Below are 25,761 nucleotides of genomic sequence, written 5' to 3'. Positions count from 1 at the left end.
TGCAGGCTTCATTCGATGCTCCATACGTCTTTACATTCCCAACCCGCGCCGCTTCTTCAAGTGCCAGCGGTTCGGGCATGGAACCAACTCCTGCCATGGCTGTCTGACCTGCGCAAAGTGCGCCCAGCATGATCCCCCATCTGACAATTGTCCATCATCAACCCTCACCTGCACCAACTGCCCGGGACCCCATGCCGCTTTCTCGCCAAAATGTGAAAGGTTTCAACTAGAAAAGAAAATCGTCAACATCAAAGTCACTGAAAACATCACCTTCCCTGAGGTGCGAAAGAGGTTTGCCTCTTTACCCCTGGGCAGGTACACCGACGCGGCTCGCCGGGACCGGAGTGGCGTCTGGTCTCGGCGGGGACCCAGTACCGCGAGTCGGACTTAGTCCCGCCACCGCCCCACGCTGGGGTGCCTCAGGCAGCCCAGCCTGGCACCACACCGGTTGCTGAGCCAGCAGCGGTTGTGGTGCCAACCGTCTCTGTTGGGACCGATGCAGCTCCTGCCCTTGCCTGCCCGTCCTCCAGTGCGTTCGAGGGTGCCGAGCAGATGGACACCGGGGACCCCGCATCGGCTCTCACCGTCACCGCACCGCCCGTGCCATTTCTGGCGCCCCCGACACCAGCGGCGGTGGCGGCTCAAACGAAGGGCCCACGAAGGGGGCCCAAGTCCGGGGGGCCCGGTTCCACTGGCACCCCTCGGACATCGGACGACGAGATGGACGTCGTGCCGTTCTTGCCTGCAACGCAGCGCAAGGAGCGGCCTCCGACGTCCAAGCCTACAGAAAGGCCCAAAAAGCCCAATCCAAGAGTCACAGCCCCGAACGACGACACATAAACATACAGACTCCAGTAGCTCTCACACTAAATAATGGGAAGACAAAACATAATACAATGGAACTGTAGAGGTCTCCTTAAAAATCTTGACGATGTGTACGAGACGCTGCATGCCAATCAGCCAAGTCTCATGTGTCTTCAAGAAACACATCTAAATTCTAGGCACACAAGTTTCTTGAATAGTTACATGGTGGCTAGAAGGGACAGAGATGGTGGTGGCACATCCTCTGGTGGTGTGGCCATCATTGCAAGAAAATCCTTGGCATGCAGCTCTCGAGCTCGGATTTCGAGGGTCTGCTAGATCAGTTACCCGAACCTTTCATTATTTTAGGCGACCTCAACGCACACAACTCTCTTTTAGGCTCTGCTCGCACGAATGCCCGAGGTCGCCTTATCGAAAAATATCTTACTTCTTCGGGAGCATGCATATTCAATAAAAACAAGCCTACATACCATAATATAGGACACAACACGTACTCGCACCTCGACTTGGCTATTGGTTCTGCAGTTCTCTTTCCATCTCTTGAGTGGGATGTTGGCACTAACCCATATGGTAGTGACCACTCCCCAACCACATTAACATACGTAGGTAAAGGCCCGAACAGTTCACCTTCCCATAACAGGTTCAATGAAACTAGAGCGAACCGGAGTACATTTACAGAAACATCCAAACTACACCACACATCCTTAGGAATCCTACACGTTGAAGAAGCTACCCAACTGATCACGGCGCATATCCTCCATGCCGCCGAAAAGTCCATTCCCCAGGCCTCCAGTGCTCTGCACAACCCATGGAGGCCATGGTGGAATGAGGACTGCAGGCGTGCGCGACAGGCCCAGAACAAGGCGTGGGGTGTCCTTCGCAGGTACCCCAGGTCGGCGAACTTTATTTCTTTTAAAAGAGCAAAGGCCTTGGGAAAGCGCGTGCGCCGTGAGGCAAAACGGGATAGTTGGCGCTCCTTCATAACATCCGTATATTCATACACAGACACACGCAAGGTATGGACACGAATACGTAAACTTAAAGGACAACATACACATAGCCTGCCCTTGGTCAGCACGACTGGGGACACACTAGAAGATCAGGCTAACACACTTGCACAACACTTCCAACTAGTGTCAAGCTCTGCACACTACACAAACACTTTCCTGAAACATAAAGCCTCTTGTGAAAAGAAGTCCCTACGCGACAACAACAAATCACATACTTCTTACAACTCCCTGTTTTCACTACATGAGCTGAGGGCTGCTCTAAGCACGTAGAAACCCTCATCTCCAGGCCCAGACAAAATTACATATACAATGATACAGCACGTACACACAGACCCTCTTGTAACACTCCTTCACCTTTACAACAAGATATTTCTTTCGGGGCACATTCCAAAGTCTTGGAGTGAGGCCATAGTTGTCGCATTCTTGAAAGAAGGGAACGTCCCTTCCTCTCCTGCTAGCTATCGACCCATTGCCCTGAAGAGCTGCCTGTGCAAGCTTCTCGGGAAGATGACAAATCGCAGGCTCGTGTACTTCCTTGAGTACGACGGTCTTCTAGAGAGCTGCCAGGCCGGCTTCAGGGCGGGGCGATCAACGAACGATCAGCTCGTAGCTCTTGAAACATATATAAAGGATGCCATTGTGCATAAGCAATTTTGTCTTACGGTGTTTTTCGACATAGAGAAAGCCTATGACACCGCTTGGCGGTACGGTATCCTCAGTGCCCCTTAGTCAATCGGTGTTGCTGGCAACATGTTGAATATCCTTTGTAGTTATATGTCGGAGAGAACCTTTCGCGTCAGAGTTGGTTGTGCACTGTCAAATGTTCACGTGCAAGAAAATGGCGTGCCACAAGGTGTTAAGCTGCACTCTCTTCATAGTAAAAATGAACTCTCTAGGAAAGGCACTGCCACCTACAATCTTTTATTCCATGTATGTAGATAACGTACAGATATCCTTTAAATCGTGTAACCTGTCCATCTGCATACGTCAAGTCCAGCTCGGCGTCAAGAAACTTGCCGGCTGGGCTGACAAGAATGGCTTTAATCTTAATCCCGCGAAGAGCTCTTGTGTTCTCTTCTCCAGGAGGCGTGGCGTCCACCCGGACCCAGACATCACTTTTGCGAATGTGCCAATTCCTGTAAACAAGGAGCACAAGTTTTTAGGTATTTTATTCGACGAAAAACTTACATTCATCCCACATATCAGACAGCTCAAATGCAAATGCTTAAAAACAATGCATATTCTTAAGGTCCTCTCACATCAATCTTATGGCGCCGACAAACAACTCATGCTGCGCCTATACACAGCCTTGGTGGGGTCTCGGCTCGACTACGGCAGTGTCGTGTACGGGTCGGCTACAAAAACAGCACTTAAAATGCTCGACCCAGTGCTGCATCTTGGCCTTCGCCTCTGATGTGGCGCATTCCGCACTAGCCCTGTTGAAAGTATTTATGTGGAGTGCGACAAATGGTGGCTAGGGCATCAGCGGGAGTATGTTGACCTGTTGAATGCATCCAAGATCGTGTCTCTGACCAACCATCCTTTTAAGCCTATCATGAACGATACATCAAATTTATAACTGTTTTTAAAAAGGCCGTGTATTCCCTTACCGTTCTCTCTCAGAGTTTGGGAGGAGGCTTCTGCACTCAATGTCCCCCTTTCAGACACGCACAAGACACCCATTCATAATTTCATCGCACCATGGCATCTTCGTCCTGTATCATGCGACCTGTCATTCACTCTTGTAGAAAAAAATAGGGTACCCAGGAATGCAATTCTGCAGCACTTCCTGTTCCTGCAGAACAAGTACAGGTGCGCAGAATTCTATAGCGACGCGTCCAAAACTGGTTCGACTGTCTCTTGTGCAGCGCACGGACCAAATTTTAGAGTTATCAAAACAATGAATTTTCACAGCAGTATTTACACGTCAGAAGCGTATGGCATTTTACTCGTTTCAAATCACATCCTCGAACATAAGATTCCAAAGTCCATCGTCTACACAGATTCTCTAAGCGTTGTGCAGGCATTGTCATCAGGAAGGTCGTCAAAAAACTATGTAATCAATGTTCTTTTAAAGGTCATAATGACTGCATATACTTCAGATTTAGAAATAACCATATGCTGGGTATCAGGTCACTGTGGGATTCCTGGTAATGAGACCGGCGATCAAATGGCTGGTGCTGCTGCTCTCATAACCACAGTTGACCTAACAACAGTACATTACACCGACCTAAAGGCACACATCAGACGACAGCTTCGTAACACATGGCAACTACACTGGAGTCAACAAACAGACAATAAACTACACGAATAAAACCACAACTGCTACGCTACATAACTGACTCACACAACAGATACACTGAAGTCACTCTGGCTAGGCTACGGATAGGTCACACACATGGGACGCACTCCCACCTGCTCACGGAAACTTCGGGACCCATGTGTAGCAGGTGTGGAAAGGGTCTATCCGTAGTCCACATACTAATCACATGCAGAGCACTTGACACAACACGACACAAACATTTCCGTGAAATATACAGACGACACATTCCTTTGCACCCATCGTATTTTTTAGCCGAGGAACCAATGTTTTCTAGTCAGCGTGTATTTAAGTTTTTAGCTGAGGTGAACTTTCTGCAGCTCTTGTCATATCACGTGTAATCATCCTGACCCTATACAGCAGCCATCTCCATTGTCTTTTGTTTTGCATCACCTTTAGTTTTAGTCACATGTTTTAGTGTTTAGGTACTCATCAAAATTCAGTAACTTCTTCTTTGGCGCTCTTTGCCCATAGTCGGCCTTGCGCCAATAAAACCCAACTATCATCAACTATCACCCGTTGTCCACTCTACAAATGCTCTACAAATTTTCTGGAAATGTAATGCATGATTGAATGGGCTCTTTCTCGCAGAAATTTAATGTATTAACCATAATAACATGGTTTTCGAAAAAAAACTAATTCTTCCGAACCTTGAGCAGTGTTAGAAAAAGACAATATTTTCAATAACATTCCGAGAAAAATAGAGACTTTAGGAATATACCAAAAGTGTAATTAAACCACCTATCGCGTCAATCACACCCTACTACTCTCTAAGTCGGGAAAATTTGGATTTCAAAGTAATGTACTTTTACTTATGAGATCCCACTTGGGATCACGTATCCAATTTATTGAAATACATGAATGTAGATTGACGGATAGATAGGTTCTTAGCGAAGTGCCATAGGGCAGCATTTTTTGGGCCATTTTTTTTCTTGTATTATATCAAACATATTGTTAACCCCAATATAAAATACAGTTATGTCATTTAAGCTGATGATGGTACAGTATTTTTTCATTGGAAACGAATAACAGACATTACCGTAAAATCAAGCAGACTTTGTTATGGCTAAAAAAGGCTCTGAAATGAACAGCTTCTTTCTTAGCGAATCGATGAGCAAATTTGTCTTATATCGGGCTCGAAACACACGGATAACTTTACACAACGCTAATACTCTTGGGCGCATATACGGTGTAACTTGAATCGTCAGTGAAAACATCAAAGTTAGTATTAGCGGAACAAATGTCCTTGAACAATTGTGTAGATTTGATCTGCTCAAAGGCTCGCAAAACTGTTGTAATAATAGGCACAAATTGGTATTCCTTCCCTTTACAAATTCAGAAAAGTTTGGGAAATTTTACATTTTATTCAAAACTCAATTCTTGGACTGTAATAGGGAAAACATAAAGGAAATATTGTAAACAACGGTTTTGCAAAAAAGGAAGTTCGGCAATACAAAATGTTTCTTATAGTGGAAACACAGATAAACTATTTAAAACTACTCACTGTCCGAGCATTTAAACTGTACAATCCTAAACAATCTCGAGATAACAAAAATGAAATACAAAAATAACTAGTGACGTTATGAAAATTGGCTACATTCCTGCATATTCAGTTCACTTTTCACTGCGATCATGATGCCGGTTTTGTTAATGCATCAGTTACCACAAGTTGCCACATGTATCTGCGTTTTTTTATGACCTCATTGCATGTTCATTATTGTAATTGCTATGATCTGCTTTTAAAGATATCATAATATTTGCTTCTTTATATGGTCAATCTTTGCTGCATTTAAGCCTAATTATAACATGCAGAGTTTGCACCTGCTTGCTGCATGTCCAAGGTGGCCGTACAATCTACGCTGCATATATTCTCACTTACATCATGCAGAGTTTGGGCCTTCTTGGTGCATGTCCAAGGTGGCCGCAGCCCAGTGAGTTGCTGCGAAACAGCTTTTTCCGGTTACCGTTTTCTTTTGCACCCTAAGTAATTTTATTATGTACCACTGTGCAAAGGTGACGTCCCGGACTACGCGCATAAACACTAGGACGATTCTATTATTTAAACGCTTCCCTTAGGCTTCTGCTGCCTTTCCCAGTTTGATCATGACGTCAGTGGTATCCAAAGCGACAAATAAGGAAAGGTCTGCCTGCAACTCTGTCAATCATTCTACCTCAAACCGTCCAATGAACACACATATGCAACAATGTCCACTCCCTTCCCCTACTTACCCTTCAAACAATACCAAACACCTGTACGAAGACAGCTCGGCACTCAATCATCAATGTCCCCTCGCTCTCCCCGCAAAGCACACAACGGCCTTCGCAAAAGGAACCATAACCATTACCCGGACCACACCCCGTACAGTAATTACACTCATTGGGCAAACTCAGTGCTTAAAAAACAGCGAGATAGCTCAGCGAAAAGAGTGTGCGATAAAGGCATGGCTTTATTCGCAAAATATTGAAATATACACCTTGTGCTAACACAGCACGTTCTCGTCGCTCCGTTGTCACCACTGCCGGCGTCTCATTGTCCGCTCGAACGCCGGTTGTCAGCGGCGTCCGCGTACACAGGAATATGCAGGTGCAAGAGCGGCAGCCGTCACCTGCTCCCTAATCTCATATTGACCGCAGTCATCGGTACTCCAATGTATTGACACTCGATGATTGCCGCCGAGAAGTCTCCGCTGTAACGTCGTGAGTTGTAACAGTGCACATAGGTTCACGGCTGCACGACCACCTTCATCAATAAGGAGTCTTCTCGCAAGCACCGAAACCACAGTGCATAAATGCCGGCACCCCAGCCCCGAATGCGTAATTAGCTGCCCGGCAAAGCCAACGCGTCTTCGTCGACATTTGTTGAACTGTAAATGAGTCATCGTAAGATCATTCGTTTATGCGTTGAGTACGTAGGTGCGGAAAGAGCTGTGCCGAGGGTAGGATAGTAAAATATTCCACGTTTGGGCTAAGATTCCAGGTGAGAATTTGGCAATTTTCCCGGTGTTTCAGTCTTAGTTTGTAACTTAAGCGCCAACGTCGCATAAATCCTGCTGCGTTTGAGGGTGCCTTCTTTATCCTTGCTTCACATTATCTTTCCAAGGGTCCGCAGTGATCTCTCTGTTCATGCAATATTTTTGCCATTTTTAGTTCTTGTGTTTATTTTCTTCTTTTTGTAGTTTTTGTAACACCAGTGTAACCTCTACCCTATATATAACCATCCACGGAGGGCCTTTAGGGTTTATTTGAAAAACCAATAAATAAATGATGTTCCGGGTAGGTGTTCAGCCGTATCACAGGGTTGAAGAAGCACTTTGTAAACCATTTCGGTAGTCTCTTGTGTATGTGTTATTTCTATCTGACAGTAAGTGTGTTAGCTGCGTAGTGCGTGGTTTGCTTCCTAGCAGCGCCCTTGCTTACTATGGGCGCGTACGAGCGTTTAGGTGAGTGTAGAGCTTACTTCGAGTGTTGCCTGCTGCTTGCGGCCCACGGCATTACATTGAACACTTTGTAGGGTTGAGCGTGAAATCTCTTGTTCCCGCAGCTTCGACATAATGTCACACTCCCGGACCAACCAGCCTTAGAAAAGTTAAAGAACTGTTGCTGTACCTCATTGTTTCACCAGCAGACTGTGGCTAGGACAGGTCCTCTTGCCTTTGTGTTGTCATATTGGTGGGATTGAGTTCTTCAATTTTTTTGGGTTCTCATTCTTATTGTGTCTGTGATAGTTCTTTGCGATCATTGTATTGATAAACAGCTAGTTTTGATTTGTTCCTTCGGTTATTGCGTTCCTTCGCGGCACGCGTCGCTTTTCTGGCAAGTATCCTCATCACTTGCCCCCTGTCCAAATTTGCTTACCCGTAAAACAGGTAGCTTTAGTTCTTGCAAGTGCCAGTGCAGCTATCAGTGCAGTAAATGCACGGAAACGCCTGTAAAACATTCGCATCATGAATAGCTTGTCCAATCAGCAAAAGATGTGTAAAAAATTTCAGGAGGACAACACATTGAAATAAATTCAATAGTAATAACTACACAATGCGATGGTCTCGATATAAAACTGCGGGTTGTGTGAAGCGACACTCAAGTGCTCGCTGCAGTTTAATGTCTAGAGTTCGTTGGCTCTACACTCAGGTTTTACAGTGAAGTCGTATAGCGCCAGCTTTTCTCACACTTTTTCGGTCAGTTAACAGAAACGCCACGCCTCCCCTTTGTCTGCACCCCAGTGACCTGGCGCCCATCATTATTTAATCTTTCACAGCCGGAGGTGTTCCTTCTCACTTGACCATAACTACGAGGCTCAGCGTATCTTTGAAGTATGAGGAATCCGTGTATTTACAGTATTTGTCAAAATTTATAGGCAATGCCGCAATTTCACAGGTCGCAAAAACTTCTATGTACAAGGTTGCGTCTCGAGTGAGGCTGAAACGTTTTATACTAGAATGCTCTAGAACACACCTTCTTTTCGTACCCGCATGAAATAATTTTGTCACAGTAAAAGGTTAAGCTTATTCTTTGAATTCTTTGTGATCTGGAAGGCATAGGTTTGGCCTAGAAAATTTTTACAAAGTTCGTAGTTTGTTGGCGGGCCTCCACTAATCGGCGGCTGCTGCCAAAGCCGGAGAAAGCTTTCCCTAGGCTCCACGCGCCTTTAAAGCCCTGGGCATCCCTCTGCGTGGGATGTCAGCATGGCTGTTTTAGTGGGGGCTTGCTGTCTTGCTTGCCTGTATTTAAGAAGGGTCGTATCTTGGGCACGTTGGTACTCCATTGTTAAATAAAATTATTGCGCTAAAAAGGGACACGGGCGGAGTGAGGACCGGCACACACTTTGCGCCGTGTGTGTCTGTCCTCACTCAGTCCGTGTAGTTTTTAGCGCAATCATTTTATTTAATTGCCTGTATGTTTGCTTCCTGGCTTGCTTGCAGATGGCTGCTGCCTGCCGACCTAAGGGTACGAGGAAGCGCGAAGCGGCCTGAATGTAGCAAACAGTTATTTATGCGTGTCGATAACGCGATGTACTTCACTCAACGTTGGTGTTTTCTTTGTCAACAATTTTCCCCGCAGTACAGCCAACATGCTACAGTAACGGCTGGGGTGGCTCCACGAGTGCACATACAGCTGTACGAAAAAAGAAGTGCTACACCAGGTTTGTTTCGTTGTTTAAGATTGTGTCAGCTGAACGTTTCTTGTTGTGCCCCTTCAAAGAGTACTTTTCCAGGACATTTTAAAATTGTGGCAATGTCGAGAATGGGCGGTAATTGATAATGACCTTCTTGTACCCTCCTTTGTAAATCACTGCCACTGTCGTTATTTGTATGCTTTTAAGAAATGCACAAGTTGATAAAACCAAATTGTAGGTATGGGCTAGAACAGGCGCAATAAGGTCTAATACGGGATTTGTTAGTGCTATTTCTAGACTATCTGCATGTTTGCTACGTCAATGTCAGTGCTATAATTATTGTATGCACCGGCCGACATCTCTACAGGTTATTTATTTATTCGGTCTGCTAGTTCTTTTTCCTTTACAAATTTGCAGTCAACAATTACGGCTTTCGTTTCAGTAGTATTCGGTTTCCCAGTTAAACCGTCGTTTAATTTTTCCCATCCCTTTTCACTTTAGCGCAGACACTCCGCATCAAATACGCGAGAAAATCTGACTCTCTCCTTTGGTCTTTTTCTTTGTTTAAGTTATTGCTTAAGGTCTTCCACCGATTCCAATTTATTTGATCTCGGATAGAAAGGACTAATTCGTAACGCTTGTATTTTTATCTAACGCGCTTTGGAATACCTTTAGTAATCCATGGTTTGCGAGAATAAATGCTTCGCTGAAACATTTTTTGCTTGCAACGAGTCAACAACAATGCGTCTTAAAATCTTCACAAATACTTTATACGACGGGGTAGCATCCTGAAAAGCAAAAATTCTTGACCACTCTGCGACTTGAATGGTTTCACTGAATGTTTGTAAGGTGTACTCACATACAACCTATAACACCAGATATGGTATGGTGCATGGATATGCTCACAATAAACACGTCAAGTAATAATAACGTAGTTGTAGTCACACGAGTTGTAAAATACTACGATCGCGAAACGGATTATGGTGAAGTATTCCTAGCAAATCTGCCGTGGACGCGGAATGATTCAAAATGCGCACGTTAAAGTATCTGTCAATGACTAAAGGGTGTCTACATTCGTTCACTTATAGAAAAAAATTCTGAAGAAAATCGAGAAATTCGTAGATGAGTCCTGCAGGGAGGCGATACATGACAACGAAAATTTTGTCGCGTTCCATATTGCACAACTCTTTCTAGGTCTCAGTTGTTTTAGTGAAAAATTCTATCATTTCGCAGCCTGAGATCGTTGTCACAATAAGCAGCACCGCCATTTCTATCATCTTCGCGATTGAATAAATTTTGTGCACCCGTGTGGGATTCAAAAATGGGAATTGTTTTGTACCATGTTTCCGAGAAAATTACCACGTCGAAATTAGGTATGACAGAAGTGAGTGGTGAGGAAATAGGGTTTTGCTTCGGCTAGTTACTCGGGAATTTAGGTGTAGTAGTTCAAGCTATTGTGCTGCACTTGTGTCGCCGGTTACATTGCCTGTATCATGTGGATTCACCTAATGTCTAGGCATAACAAAAGATTGTTTCAGGCTACTGCAATTATTTCGTAATCGTTACCTATGACACAAATCTCTGAAACCAGCGAGCATGTTCACCCAAAATTCCCCTGTAATGAGAAACCCCCTTTTTTTCCTGCACGCAACAATCCTAACTAAGAGCAACCGCCAAACCGATAATATAAAGACAGAATATAGATACATCAAGAAATGCAGTGTGGAAGAAGCGCTTCCCCGAAAAAGTGCGCACGGCTGCCATTGCCGGTTTCTGTACTCTGTTTTCTTCGAAGCCATCAACGCTCATCGCCATTATGTGGACGTCGTTCCAAATAACGAGGTCCTTTATGGGGTTGTAACAAGTCGTCGCGTTTGGCCATGCTGGGCGTTAGCACTAAAGTGGTAAGTCGAATCAAGAATGGGCAAAAGGTGCATTAGGGAAATGTGGGGATAACGCCGCAAGGCAAAAATAGGAATTGTTCACTATGTTATTCATTTTCGATAAACGCAAAAGTGTGAGCTATCCATTGAGCTAAAATGCCAGTGGCAAGGAAACGCAGTCGTCTTGACGGTACGCGAAATAAAAAAAAATCGTATTGGCGGCGAATTTGCGTGCTACTCTTCCGCACATTCGGGAAAAGGAAGACAAGTAAAAGGTGGGAACACATTGTGCCTACAAAGTGAGCGCCCAAGAAAAAAAGTTAAAGAAGATTCATTAGTGAATTGTTAGTAATTCGTAAACATCTGTCTTCTTTCGTTTCTACGCTTTCAACGTAGCGCGGAAAAAATCGTTTTGTCTTTTCACATCCTTTTGGTCCTGTAGTAGCCCTACACTTCATTTCACAATATGCGTTAACGTGACAAAGCGCCACGAAAGGGACGCATATTTAGGCCTCTTTTTTGTGGTCTGTGTGCGCCTCTGGAAACTCGTTAACGATAACAAGAAAGCTAACGAGCGCGAAGAGCAGAAAATAGCAACAGATGACATGTCCTTGACAAAGTCGCCCTGTCCACACGGGAAGGCAGCTAAACCCGGTTTATTTCCAAGACTCCGTACAGAACTTTGCAACAAACCCTGGGACGCACCTCTTCTTTTTTCAAGAACCGTCAGCTGAACATATTAGAATACTGGGTTTTCTAACTGTTGGCAGATACTGCTGCAGGTGGTTGGTGTTTTTAATGTGGCAGTAAGCTATCTTCACGATGCGCGCCGCACTCTCTAATGGCATGGTGGGCGTTATGGCTGATCTCGACGCGGAGCACACATGCCCACTGTATAAAAGATAGATGCTTTCGAATTCCCTACATTGTTAAATATTGTGATTTGTGTTCTTCATTATAGTGCAAAAGCAATAATTGGCTCATTGGCGTTAAAAAAACACGTACCGCGTTTGTACCTGCAAAACGGCTTCCATTGACGGCCCTATAATAAAGTTATCAGCATCTATAATAAACCTCGCTGAAACAGTATTATTTTTCTTATATAAGGTACTTCCACAAAAACCTCACGTAACCTAGCACGTTCTACAACGCAAAAAAGATTAAGAACACCCTCACTAGTCGCTTTTACGTGCCGCTGCTTGTAAAGGTTTCTCTTCCAAACCCAACAATTATCCGGGGAAAAAAAACTAGTAAAGCACTTTTTTGAATACCTGTAGTCAGCTTGCAACTGGTTTGCAAAATTAGTTTAGGCTAAGGTAGGTCTCACCCTCAAATCTTTCGTGATTAATAAAAAAAGAGTTGCGTCGACCGCTTGTTATTCAGTCCACGGGATCCACCAAACTGAATAAATAAGCCCTGGATTTTCGCACTGTATTGTGGAGTTGCCGTATGACTGGGTTTCTCGCTTACATTGCTTCTAGTACGCCAACGTTTTCACCGAAAAGCTGCTTACTAAGAAACTTCTTTATCGCACCAAACCATGGAGCTCTCAAACAAAGGCCCCAGAACAAGTGCTCGTCGGCGCTTTCCCGGCCACCCGCTGCCATGTCCATGATGGAACTTAAAAGAAATTTCAGTGTTCTGTTTGTATATAGATCTTTGGGTAAGCATCCGCACGCGTTGTCGTTTTTTATTTTATTTTTCGTTTTTTTTTTCTTCTATCAAAAATCGCGGTCCTCCCTTGCCTGTTAAATTTCTGTATCACCATCCTATGTGTTGGGTAGTGAATCGGGCAGTTTTCAGGCTAACCTCGCTGCGTGTCCTCACTCTCATTTCTATCTTTCTTTATTTCTTTCTTTCTTCCTTTTCTTCTTTTTCTTATTTTATTTTCTTTGTTCCTTTCTCTCTTTCTTTCTTTTTTTTTGTTTTTCTTTCTTTCTTTTCATCTTTCCTTCTTTTTTCTTTTTTTCTTTCTTCCTTCCTTCGATGTTCCCAAATAATGTGCAGGTAACGTGTATATTCAAAATGAAATTTTTGTTTTACCGCAAATGCGTTAGTTGCCCTGGTAGACCAAAAATTCCTGTATCACTCTAAGCGACGGCCCGAACTTTGCCGGCGGATTGAACTAAAACGACACACTGCTCAAAGAATGCTTCGGAGTCGTCTTATTACACGTTATCTCGTTATAGTTATAATCCCCCCAACTCGGCATCTAGTCCTTACACACAAGTACATGGGCATAAAATAAACAAGTCCCGAAAAATACCTTTGCGATAACACAAATTCATACGTCTCCAAAAACAGAAACTATTAGAGCGACATTTCCGAAAAGCGCCGACAACCTCAACATCTCAGTTATTTTTTTTCTTTCCAGTTTTCCTGTGCTAAAACGAGACCATATTCTTCAAAACCCCTTTCCGCTTCTTAAGTTCACTGTTTTAAACATTTAGGCGTAATACCTTCTAGGAGAGAAAACAAAGAATATCAGATCCAACCCTTCGTTTTTGACAGTCCTGTGATGCGGTTTCCGAACTTTGACAAAATGCCGCTGCTGCCGACGATAAAGCAGAAACGACTCTCAAAACGCGGCCTTGTCGTTGTTGCAACACTGTACCCCCGTTTCACTGTGCCGCTTGACTTGTTTCTCAAAGATATCTTGTTGACAGCTGCCTCCATTACCTATTTGTTGTGTAAATCGTTTGTTGAATTCATCAGGCTCCTAAAAATAATGGATGTTTTTTTGCGGAAAGAGCAAAGATCCCTTGATCGTTCAGAGCCTTCATATTGATCCCTCTTATATTATTACGATTTTTCTATTTTTTTCTAAAGGTCTGGTAAATTCAGGATATTTTTCTAATGCGGCACAAATACGAAAGGTAATTTGATCCTCCAAATGTCATCTTTTTGGTCTCGTTCATCTCCTGCTTACAGAAAAAAATTTACGGTACCCATTCTTTATTTTTGAAGATCGTTTGATTGGGTGACGCAGAGCGATCTAGGAACTGAACAATGAGCCGACTACAAACGTAGCCACACGTTAGTCGTGCGCAAAGTGTTGGGGCGATCCCGTGCGCAGCGCCATTTCCAAGGAGCCTGCCGTGGCGAGGTCGCAAATAGGAACAAAGCAAACATACGATTACAAGAATGCCGTCGCGCTCAAGGGCTCAATTCGGACAACCTGGAAATGTGCATCTATGTGTGCACGTGTTTTACATGCCGCATCCGATGAAACGTGGATGCCATGGCCGGGAATCGAACTCGCGTGCCAAGGAAACAGAACCGGTGAGCAACCACTGCCGGGAAAAAGATTTCAATGCATGTACATACCCGTTGATTAACACGCGGCTCCAAAACTTTTAGCATACCAATTTGTGGCAGAGACAACCTCGTTACCTTGCTAAGAATGAGGTCGTAAAATGCGATGTTGTCTCTAATTTAAGAATACAAGCTATCAGTACAGCGATGTGACGTGAGCTGAAGACAGTGGAAGAAATAGTACGTGCACTATTTAACTTCAAATGTTTGCCTTGCATCTCAGACGCGTTGTACAGACTATACGCTCGGTCTGATTTCCCGATACGAAGACACCCAACCAACTATAATAAATTCCCTTGAGCGTCTAAGCACGGACACGGTCACGCCCACGCGGGCCCTTCTTATTCTTAAAAATAGATTCACGCATATCCACGAAGTGAATCATGACTAGTGAACGAATCACTGGGGACCGTTCTTACCGTAAATCATCCATGAGAGTGCGCACTACTGCTAAAACGGTTTCCAATCCAATCCAATCCAATGCTTCTCGCCCACTCTCTCTCTCTGTGTCTGTACCCTTTTGTGAACCTTTTATTTTGTTCTTGTTGACCTTTTGTGAACCTTTTGTTCACAGATGTTTCGATTTACGTGGTGATATGTGTCTCTCTCTCTCTCTCTCTTTCTCTTCCTCCCACCTACCCGCCCTCTTTCTCTGCCCCTCTCTCTCTCTCTCTCTAACGTTTTGTAATCGTTTTATTTTGCTCTTGTTAACCTTTTGCGAACGTTTTGTTCACAGATGTTTCAATTTACACGGTACTGTGCCGAGAGCACCTGCGCTGCACACTGGACAAGCTTCCGTCTTAAGGTGCTTCTCCCCTAAAACAAATTACCGGGCCGGGGTCAGGCCCGGGTCAGGCTCGCTTATATACGCCCGGGCTCGGGCTTCTTGAAACGGTCTTAGATGGGCCCGGGCCTTAAAAATCAGGCCCTTACAAGGCTCTAAACCTTAGCGGTGTGAAATCATCAGCCAAATCCACACATACTTGATGCAGTGAAACTGCTCCTTCCGCGGTGCACGCCAAGGCTTTCAAATACGTACACAAATGCATAGTTGAACCCAGTGCTCCGCCAGTGTAGGACCTCTGAAACTTACTCTTGATGCTCACAGGATGTAGAGGGATCCGGATACAGCGATTCAGTGCGTTTCTTAGCGTTGCAACATGCCACGCCGCAAAGTAAATATCTACATTAGGAAAAGAGACCAAGCCTAGAAGACTTACACCTACCACTCAGATCCCCACAATTAGATTTCCTCAACCTCATACGCAGCTCTAGCACCATGGTCCCCAACACGATAGCTTAAATTATAAATTATTGGAGTGAGTTCGAACGCACGTCTGCCCCACCATTCCCAACACATACTTTGAGCAGTAGAGGGCTTCCCACACTATCTTGAAGCTGACGCTAAGCTCACCCTTCTGATAAGTGGAAGAAAAAAAAAATTAACGTAATTATAATGGATAATAAATAGCAAGAAGATCAGAGAAATTTATTGCGGCACCTCGCTTTTTAAATCATCTTTTTTTTTCACGCACATTTGGCGATTGGCCTAAGCTTCCGAAAACGTTATTTGCGCATTTGGTGTTAGATTTGACGCCGCTATTGAGTGTTATCACCCTGGCGACATCGAAAACGGTGTTTCGTGAATTGCCCTGATTTGTTCCTGTCAATTTTTTTGTTTTTTTTATTCATTATTGCTGCTGCGCGTTGCTGCCCACTGCAATGTTTTATGACAGATATGACTCGTTTTTTAGCATGTCCAGTTTTTTATTTCGCCCGTTGTCTCGTTTTTGCGTGTTCTATTGTATTTTATTTTTTTGCCTTTGGCTCTGTTGTCGTTTGATGTAGTGCAATGCTCTTTGCTGCAAGCTTTTAAAAGATGTCTCTGCTGATTTTTATTTTTGTGTATTACGAGATTCATGACTCCGTTTCTGCAGTGAACACTTTTTATGTATCTCCTACAACAATGCCCTCTTGGCGAATGTGGTAAGCTGAATAAATAAATAAAATACACTCATTAAAAATAATAATGAATAATGAATAATGAAGCATTTTACTGGTAGGTGCTTGCAACTACACTTTTTGCACTTTTGAAAAAAAAGCTTAACTCATGGAATATATGTGGGTGGACATAAAAGTTTTCAAACGTATTCGAATATTCAGCGCATTCCAAAGCTATTTTCACCGAGGGGCCGTTCCTTTGGTGCAAGTGCTGCACGATTAAGCAAACTACACCCTCATCTGTTACAAAAAAAACTGAGTTCGTTCATTACTACTTCTGTATATTTTGTTTCACTTCCCTCAATGTTCACTAAAACTGACCTTTAATCCGGTAACAAAATATTGCGCCTCAATTAGTCTTAGGACTCCTGCTTTGAACCTTGTAATATTCCACTGGGGGCGATTGGGGTCTTAAAGGAGATGCCGCTTAACCTTGTTCAGCACTCGTGTTCTTTACCCAGACATGGCTGACTTACCGAAACCAATAGCGCGGCTGCAGGAAACTGCGACGCGATGACGTGCATGTTTTTCGCAGGCAGGCGGCGCCGGTCTTGGATTATGTGGCGCTGCCTGATTATGGATTATTTTCAGGTTTTTGGTACGGACTGCCAAATTTTTTGACTGAGATGTGGCAAAAATAAAACTGCAGGCTTCAAATTGATGACATATTGCACTCCAGAATGTGGATGAATTCGCCTGCCTGTGTTCGCTTTAAATCCTTGGGTTTGTTGTTTGTGAATTTCCCTACGGCGGCTTTCAACAAATAGAGTTTGTTATTGTTACGTATGGCGGCTTAGAATGGGAGTATTGTTGGTGAATGCTGTTTGAAACAACATTATTCTCAAGGAACAAGGAAGCTGCCACAAATTTTTGTGACCTCGTCACTTGGCGCCAGCCCACGATGGAGCCTGGCTGACGACAAGCGCTCCTCAAGAAGCGCTGACTCACGTGCCCTCACTCTTTCTTTTTGGTATTTGTTTCTGCTGCTCTTTACGGCGAAGCGCTAGTTCTTTGTACATAAAGTGCTTTCTCTCCTTTCTTCATGTTCACATTTTTGGAGGTGAAAATGTTGCAACCCAACCCAACGAACGTGGATATCCAAAAACCTTCTCTTTGCAGTCTCGGCACTGCCAGTCGCTTTAGTGGATGTAACATGTTCCAAAATGGTGCCGTTGTCATCCGATGATGTGGGAGGATTTCACCATACGCACTTCTTTACAGAACACTGTTTTGACGGTGGCATGCTGCTTGCACTTCTTATTTGGCATGAGATAGACATAGTGGATTGTGGTCTGTATTGAGCTAATTGATGGCGGGAAGAGATCAAAGCAGGAAGAACAGGGACATGGAGTACGTGTTGAGGGCAGTTACATTAGGGGAGAGTGCAATACTTTTTTCAACCCTTTAAATCATAAATGCTTTTATAACGCCGTCAACAAACACATCCAATATTTAAAATAGGCTTTACTTCAGCCAAGAATGACTGATCTATGCCAATCAGATAAAGTAGGAAATTCCTAAAAACAGTTTTCTCGCTTTTCCGGTGTTGGCTTTCTTCTTGCACTTGATTGACGTCATTAGATTGATGTAGCACCTAATTTCTGACTTCCTTCCATTTGGTGCAAGAAACGCTTTCTGTAGCCACTTTAAAGAATCCCCTCAAAAGCATAGCACAAAGGGAAAACGCATCTGTAGCGACGAGCAAATACCTTAGTGCAGCATTTGCTGGCGAAAGCGATAGCATTTACAATGCTTCCAGGCCAGAACGAAAGTAGTGAAAGTCTTTGTTGGAAGCCTTTCACAGTCTTTTTAACGCAAGCAGTGCAGTGGTCAGGCAATCAAGCACAGGGTGAAGATATGAGCAAAATAAATTACCAAGAAATTACCAAACTTTCGAAATTCAACCATTCAGAAATGCATCTCTTTCTCAACTTGGGTAAACTTTTAGCTGCAATATTTTGCAGCCTTCGCTTGTCTGTTTTCTATAGTATGTCGTAGTTTTTCACGCATTCGCAGTTTTTAATGAAAGAAATACTTGTGAGCCCTTTATCATTCTGCTTATCTTCGCTAGTTTATTTTTTAACACAGACCGAGAAACTTGGAAATAGAACCTCGCAACTTTATTCAATTTTCTCGAGCACCTTTGAATATTAGTGACGGTAGAAATTAAACTTACTTTTGTTGTTACCTCTGAGGCGGCCAGTGGTATGGATATCTAAAACTCGAGCACGAAAACTAAAGTTCTATGCACATAAAAAAAAACTGATTGCTGGTTGTTTCCAATTTAGGGTACCAAGACCATGCATGCATTTTTTTTTACTGGGCTAAGGTTTTAAAATGGTGTGGTGCATATGAACAGAAACTGTATTCGTATTTCGTATTTGAAATTACCAGAAATAGCGTAAACCTGAGGGGCTAAGCGCATTTACACACGAACAATTTGTTTTGGCCCACGCAAAATTTAGACCACTGGCGAATCCACCGACCCCGAAACGAGTATGGAGTTCAAATATTGAAATTCTTCGTTCCACAGGTAATAAATATATTCAAGCTAACAGAGGATCACTTACGCCTTTTTTCAGGAAGCGAAATATTCAAGGCGGTCATAACATTGGGAAATTCCATCCAGCCCTTGAAAATGCAAGAACATTTAGGCAAATTGCTGTTTTCTGTAGAAGCTTCTATTATCAATTATTCACTAATCCGTATTTTCTTGCCTGTTTATTTCATGCCTGAATAATACATTTACTTGTAGTCACCCAACTGAGCACGTAATTACTCATAATTACTAATGATCCTCATTCCATTTTCAACCATAGGTTAAGCCATATGCAGTTTGCTGAACCATGGTTGTTTTGCCTCGTAAGGATTGGTGGTTGCCCTAGTTAGGCTGCTACAGCGTAGCTTTTTCCACTTTTCACGCCACCACTGCTGTGGGCTAAACTGCTGTACTATAGGTGGTGAAAATAAACTTGAATCTTCTTCAATCAATCTTCTTTACTGTTTGAAAACTACACTGCAGGAGAGAAGGTGCGTACTTGAATACATTTTCATGCCATATAGTGGAAGCTCGCGTAAAATAAAAATCAATGTTTAGGATTGAGGGATTTTGTTTACTGCCTTTGTGGATCGGGTAATTTTCAGGCATGTGTTTTTGTAATATTTGGATGAAACTTTCGCAGCAAGAACGAAGAACGCACATTTCGTATAGTTTAATTTCTCTTTCTATAGGCAATAATAAAAAAGTTTGTGCGCGAATGTTCTGCATTTTTCCCCCGACGCTATATTTTTATCACTGAAGCCCTGCTCATCAGAATATGCAAACGCGTTTACAAGTGGGGACTTAGGTAACCATTATGGAAATGTACGCACACATTAACCCCGATAGGTGGCATTCACTTCGGTGGGGGTACTTTAAATTGATGTTTATTGGGCAGCTACGAGCAGAAATTTCTGGGCAACGGCAGCGGCAATGTCAGAAACTTTGTCCTCCGCATAGTAACTCCGCAAGTAATCAGTCTTAAATCTTAGCGATCATAAAATGAATCATCACAAAGATTTCAGCTAAATTACTCGTTTGTGGGTTGTTATTACTGAAATTCCACAACATCGCCATGCTCGTGTTTTGAGAATTTTTTTTTCTCTCGTTACAACACAAACTTGTTATTTTAGTTCCGCGTGTTTTCCTGACCATTGTGCTACTTTAATCCTACGAATTTTTGAATAAGGGGAGAATAAAAGCCTCATAAAATTCCCTCAACACAGGCATTTTTCCCACAAAGGTTGAAAAGGGCTATGCTGAGAACTTGTCTCAGAATCACAGGAAGATTTTTACTTGATCATCACAGTTTGGATAATAGGCGTTGTAAAGGAGCTGGCCGAAAAATAGGTTCACAAAATCACCCGCATAATGCGCTAGAGATTACTGGAAAAAAGTAAAATGAAATGCGACAGCAACGTACTTCAAGCTGACGTAGTTTCACACGCGATAACACAAAAATATGGGTTTTTTTTAATGATAGTGCCTGAAGATTACCAGACGACAGTGTTGGCTGCTGTTGTTGGGGTTGCTTATTGATTGTCATTTCACACTATTTGATGGTGTAGTAGCTAAAATTCTCTAATTCGTTACAGTCGGTTGCAAGGTAATTTAGATCGGTAAGCAGACTGTTACTACCGGAATCGGTTTGTTGCTAGGGGCTTACACGCTGCAAATTAGACGCGGCAACCAACCTACGTTGTCAACTGCTTGTTGCCAAGTGCGTTGCCAACTGCTTCATTGCAACTGATTTCGCACGCTGATATCGTACGGACACTCGACTCGTCATCTTAGCCATTCACCTGCCGTTTTACGACGACTACTATGTGGATGGCCAGCAGTGAATACAAAGATTCTACTACTAATAAATTTAAAATAAAGCTGGCAATCATGTCTTTGTAATTATTTTTCGGCCATTTAATAATGTTGTTACTATACGAAACAAGTATATTGAAGACCGAAGTGGCTGCCTAGCATCCTACGGGGTTGGAGAACTGGGAGTTAGACCACGTGACGTACATGAGGCTGTGAAACCAGCAAAAAACGAATGTGGCCCAACATACACTCGCAGCCCTTCGTAGTGGTTTCCACAAGTTGACAAAAACGGAGATGTCATGGTTACATTTTGAACTTACCATCATCTAAGTTATGAGGTGAGTGTTGCTCGAATATATGGGCTGCTGGAACGAATAAACCTATTTGATATTTCAGTACACTATTAGAGTGGCGGCTTTTCTGTGCTGAAAAAAAAATGGTACCCGCTACTGACATTTTATTCGGCCGTAGCAATTCCTCACCATTCAGTCTTGGTAACCTTCTTCTGTCCAGTTATCCTCCTTGCGTTGTTCTAGACATTTCTGCAATTGAAGACGTCGACTAATTTTTCGGGATCTCTGAATACGTGCACTTGCAATTCTCGAGCAAATCGTTTGACTCGAGTAGTGCAGATGGCACCGGTCTCTAGTTTTGCATTGTGGAATATAGTTGCGCAGAAACGTTCCACTAGATCAGTACGCTTACACGTGAATTTTAAGCAAATAAGACTTTCTGAAGCCAGGGCAGGACACTTTGGGTTTCTTTTTGCATATACACACAAAAGGATATACACAAGAAGTGTGCTGTCGGCTACAATAATGCGTTGTGCCAGTAGCGCAGGGCCAGCATCCAGAATAATATTTTTTTCTGGCGGGCTTATCATCGGTAGGACTAGAACACTATCAAATCCTTATGTAGGCGGAGGGGTAGGTTTCCTAGCATTATCTGGAGTTCCAAGCAAAATTTTACTGCTCGGAAAATAGCCAGGTAGATTGAGTGCAAACATTTCTACTCATGTATAAAAACCGGGCGTTCCTGTCACTGGACATGAAATGGCTATAAGATACTGATACATTTTGCCCAAATTTAAAAAAAAAATGAGTACTGTGATACATTGTTTTATATTCGCGTTCTTGTCAAGGATATTGCAATATTTCTTCTTCTAGGTTGCATAAAATGAGGGGAAGAGCGCACAAAATACGAGTTGCTTTTTAGGCAAGACCCTACTGAGTCGCATTAGGTCTGAGAAGCATACAGGTACGCGTATTAAAACAGTACTTCAAGGAGGAAAGCCAAACGAAGATGGATGGACATCTAGCCGTTTTTTAGTGGTGTTCTCGCATTTATGATGGCGCTGCCGAACAGCAATAACCCATTCTACTTACGATTTCTACAAAAAAGAATTCGCGAAGCTTTTTTCGTGCTAAACCACTGGTAGATGGTATCTAGCTGAGGCAATACGCACGAAAAGTTACACTGCAATAATGTTTATGAAAACTTGTATATTATGACTGTGCGGCAATGTCCACGCGTTCTCCCTCACTGCGCTGGGAACGTGTTCATGAAAGTAACAGCACGGGTGTGTTCAGGTCGATAAAACAGCTAACGACGACAGTCCTATTACAGCGACAGCCCTAAATAGGAGAATGGTTGTTTCTATAACATAGTATGTCCAACATTATGCATTCTTGCTCAGAGTAGAGGCGGCAGTACTGCACACGAGCATCCTTATTTCAAGCAATGGATTCAACAAAGCGCCCCTGCCTACTTGCGGCGTTTAAACCGGCGGAACCTTCAAGGTCGACTCTAACGAACGGTCTCTCACAAGGGAACAATACGAGAGAAGGGTATGGTCTCCAAAAACATTTTTCATGGAGACTGATCTAAAAAATGCCCCTTTGCTCAAACTTCCCAACGTCGGTAGACAATGTGGTAGAATGTCAGCGCGTTTCCTTAAAAAAATTCATGGCAAAAATTCGCTACACCGGCCACCCCCACTGATTGCACCAAAGTTGACTACTAGAGTAATTTGGTGATATCCAGTGCAGCCCTTGTTTCGTGCAAAAGAGGTAGAGAAAAACTGATTTTTATTCGTGCTCAGGCAGTCTGTGTTGCTTAGCAAAGCAAATAAAATATTTGTAACTCCATCCTACTCGCACTTCGATTCGAGAACACTCTCAAATCGAATTTTATTGAGTGAAGAGCTTCTGGGTCAGCCCACTGTCAACACACACGAGGACGACAACATTGATGATCGCGTTAGGCCTCACGCATGACAAATATGTTCAAAATATTTTTACAGGAATTGCTATTATGAGTAAGCAGGTCAATAGTGCCGTTTGTCACATAATATAACAGACCTCGGGAAATTTTTAGAACAATACAAGTATGGCGTTTTGTGTTTTATTTTGCCGAGCTCTCAAAGCTTTACGCATTCACAAAAAACAAGGCAAAAGTATGCGGCATAAAATACGCCACCCTATGCTCCACGGGCCTGAAATGTGTCTTACACTGATTGTTTGCGGTGTTAGGCCATACCCAGTCTAAAAGCGGCATTGTTTTCAGCCTACAAGAGATTATAAAACCTTTTTGTCACACCAAGTACCACACACGTGGTACTTGGCTGCAAAATTTGCGGCCATCAATCACGGTTCGCTCAAAGCCTGCGATTAGGGTGGTTTGATGATACTTTTAAGATGATTAAGTTGGAAGTTTTGTTTGTGAAAACAGTGAGTGTAAGTAGGTATATCACGTGAAGGCCCTCGTGAAAAATGAATTACTGCCTCAGGACGGGCAAGTGGGGTGTCATCCTTTCCAACTGAGTGAGGTAAACCAAGTGGTTATATCTTTGTTTACAATTTAAAAATGAATTTAATACTGTAAGTGCCTTTCTGTGCTTCACCCAGAAGAATTGTGTGTTCGCGTTTCAATGCTATCACAACGCTAGAAAAATTTTAAAAAGCGTTTATCTTTTTGCCTAACAATAAAGCTACTGCATGTGAGTTGCTTTGTAGTCATCATCAATGCTTTGTATCTGCTTGCGCGTTTGCGCGCTATTGTATAAAGCAGTGAGAAAGTAAAATTAAACAGCAGCTATGGCTAGTGCTTCTTGAAGCTGTTGTGGTTGTCTTGCCACACACTTTGTAAGAGCCATCACTCAACACTGGTATTCTGAACTTTCTTGCTACCTGGTAGGTAACACGGTCACGCTACCAGTCGCTTGTGTACCCGATTAAATCACTGCAGCTAAGCTAACTGCATTACACAGCCTTCAGTGATTTGTTTTCAGCCATTCGCGTGTTCAGAGCACTGCGTAAAAATTGTCCGACGCGAAAGCTTTGTTCAGATAAGTGCATGCCGCTAAGAATGCGCGCTACAAACTGAAATCGAAAGTGCGCCAGGTCCCCCGTAACCTTCCAGATAAAGCGATGTGTAGAAGAAATGTGCCCTTCTATGTGCTGGCAAGACAGGGGCATGGAATTGCCGCATTGTTTTGGGTGTAGAAGGCGAGCCTCAGCACCAGACAACTCTCGGGTTTGGAAGTGTTCTGGTATTGAAGGCGGGATTGATATAAAATTCGGCCAGTGTAATGGGCAAGAGGGCATAATGCATAAAGCAGCAACCATAGTTCAATGGTGCGAAGACACTTCTTGAAACTGGTCTGGCTCTTTTTTCCGGGTTTATGGGTCCGTTTGACCACAATTAATAAAGCAATACACAGAATTTTGTTCACAGTTGTAGTTACGTTACCATGGGAAGTATTGCAAGCGCAGAGCAGCAGTTGGCGCTGCCTGGACGAGTCGTCCTGCTCTCGAGATTGCTTGTACCAGTATAATAAGGTGTTAAGGCAGTGTGAACGCAAAGAAGAACGAGTAAAAATTACTGACACGAAAGACCGATACTGGTGGCCATAAAAAGGACATGATGCCAAGGGCGCTGGTAAAGCGAGCAAACATTATTACTGAGACGAGTCCAGCGCGTAGCATGGTTGGCGAGGTCAGCGAACGACAGGGAAGATACGTCGCGATGCGGCACTTTGAAGCTGGAGCAGGGTACGCGCGGGTTGTGGAGCCTTAAGACCTTGACAGAGACGGTCGGAATGCTCACGCATTCCGAAAGTTTCACTAAGCGGTATTAAATAATTTTTAATAATTTTGCAAGTGTCTGTCGAGGCGTTAATCTCCTTGCTTTGCAGTTCCTGTTACGCGCACTTTCAATGAACTTAGCAAACGTAACTATTGATTTTGATGAGAGTGCTCTGAAGATGTCTATCAATGGAATGATCAAGCACGAGGAACCTTTTAAGATTTCAAACGACGCGGCAGGTACAGCGAACATAATTCTGTGGGGCTCTTTTTAGAAGGTTAACCAGCTGCTTGGAAAATTTTCAAAAGACTATGGCATACAAAAATGAAACTTTTGGCTTCAATGCAGCCTTCTCCGATACCTACCATAGTCCTGAGGCTCCATGTCTGGTATATAGAAAGTTTAACCACAGAAAGGGAACGACACAGAAGCTGACAGCCACAGTTCGCACCTTCGATCTCTTCACCTTCCTGTTCAAGGTACGCCGCTGCTTAAGCGTTGCGGTCGGGGATCGTGGTATCGTTATTAACCTTCCGCAAGATAGCGAGACGTGTCCCGAGCAAAAAATAGGTTTATGTAGTGGGGTGGAACACGCGGGGACGCGTTTTGCATTCAAGCGTTTATTCTCTAATTAGTTAAATCTAAAAACGTTTTCGCGCCCTAATTTTTTTTCCATTTCTGTAGATTTTGCTACCCCACTCACCTCTATAGGCGCAGGTATTGCTCGTATGCTAGCATTGTTTGCACTGGTTGATTTTCTTCCGCTGTTTGCAGTTACGCCCGCGAAGAGCCAATACGAGCAGTGTCTAAGAGGAATACATTTAGAATTTTTTTCTATGTACAAACATTTTGCGAGC

This window comes from Haemaphysalis longicornis, unplaced genomic scaffold, assembly GCF_048455015.1.
Source record: "Haemaphysalis longicornis isolate Haplotype H1 unplaced genomic scaffold, Haemaphysalis longicornis Haplotype H1 scaffold_4, whole genome shotgun sequence".
Taxonomy (NCBI): Eukaryota; Metazoa; Arthropoda; class Arachnida; order Ixodida; family Ixodidae; genus Haemaphysalis; species Haemaphysalis longicornis.
Note: the sequence above shows the minus strand (reverse complement) of the source record.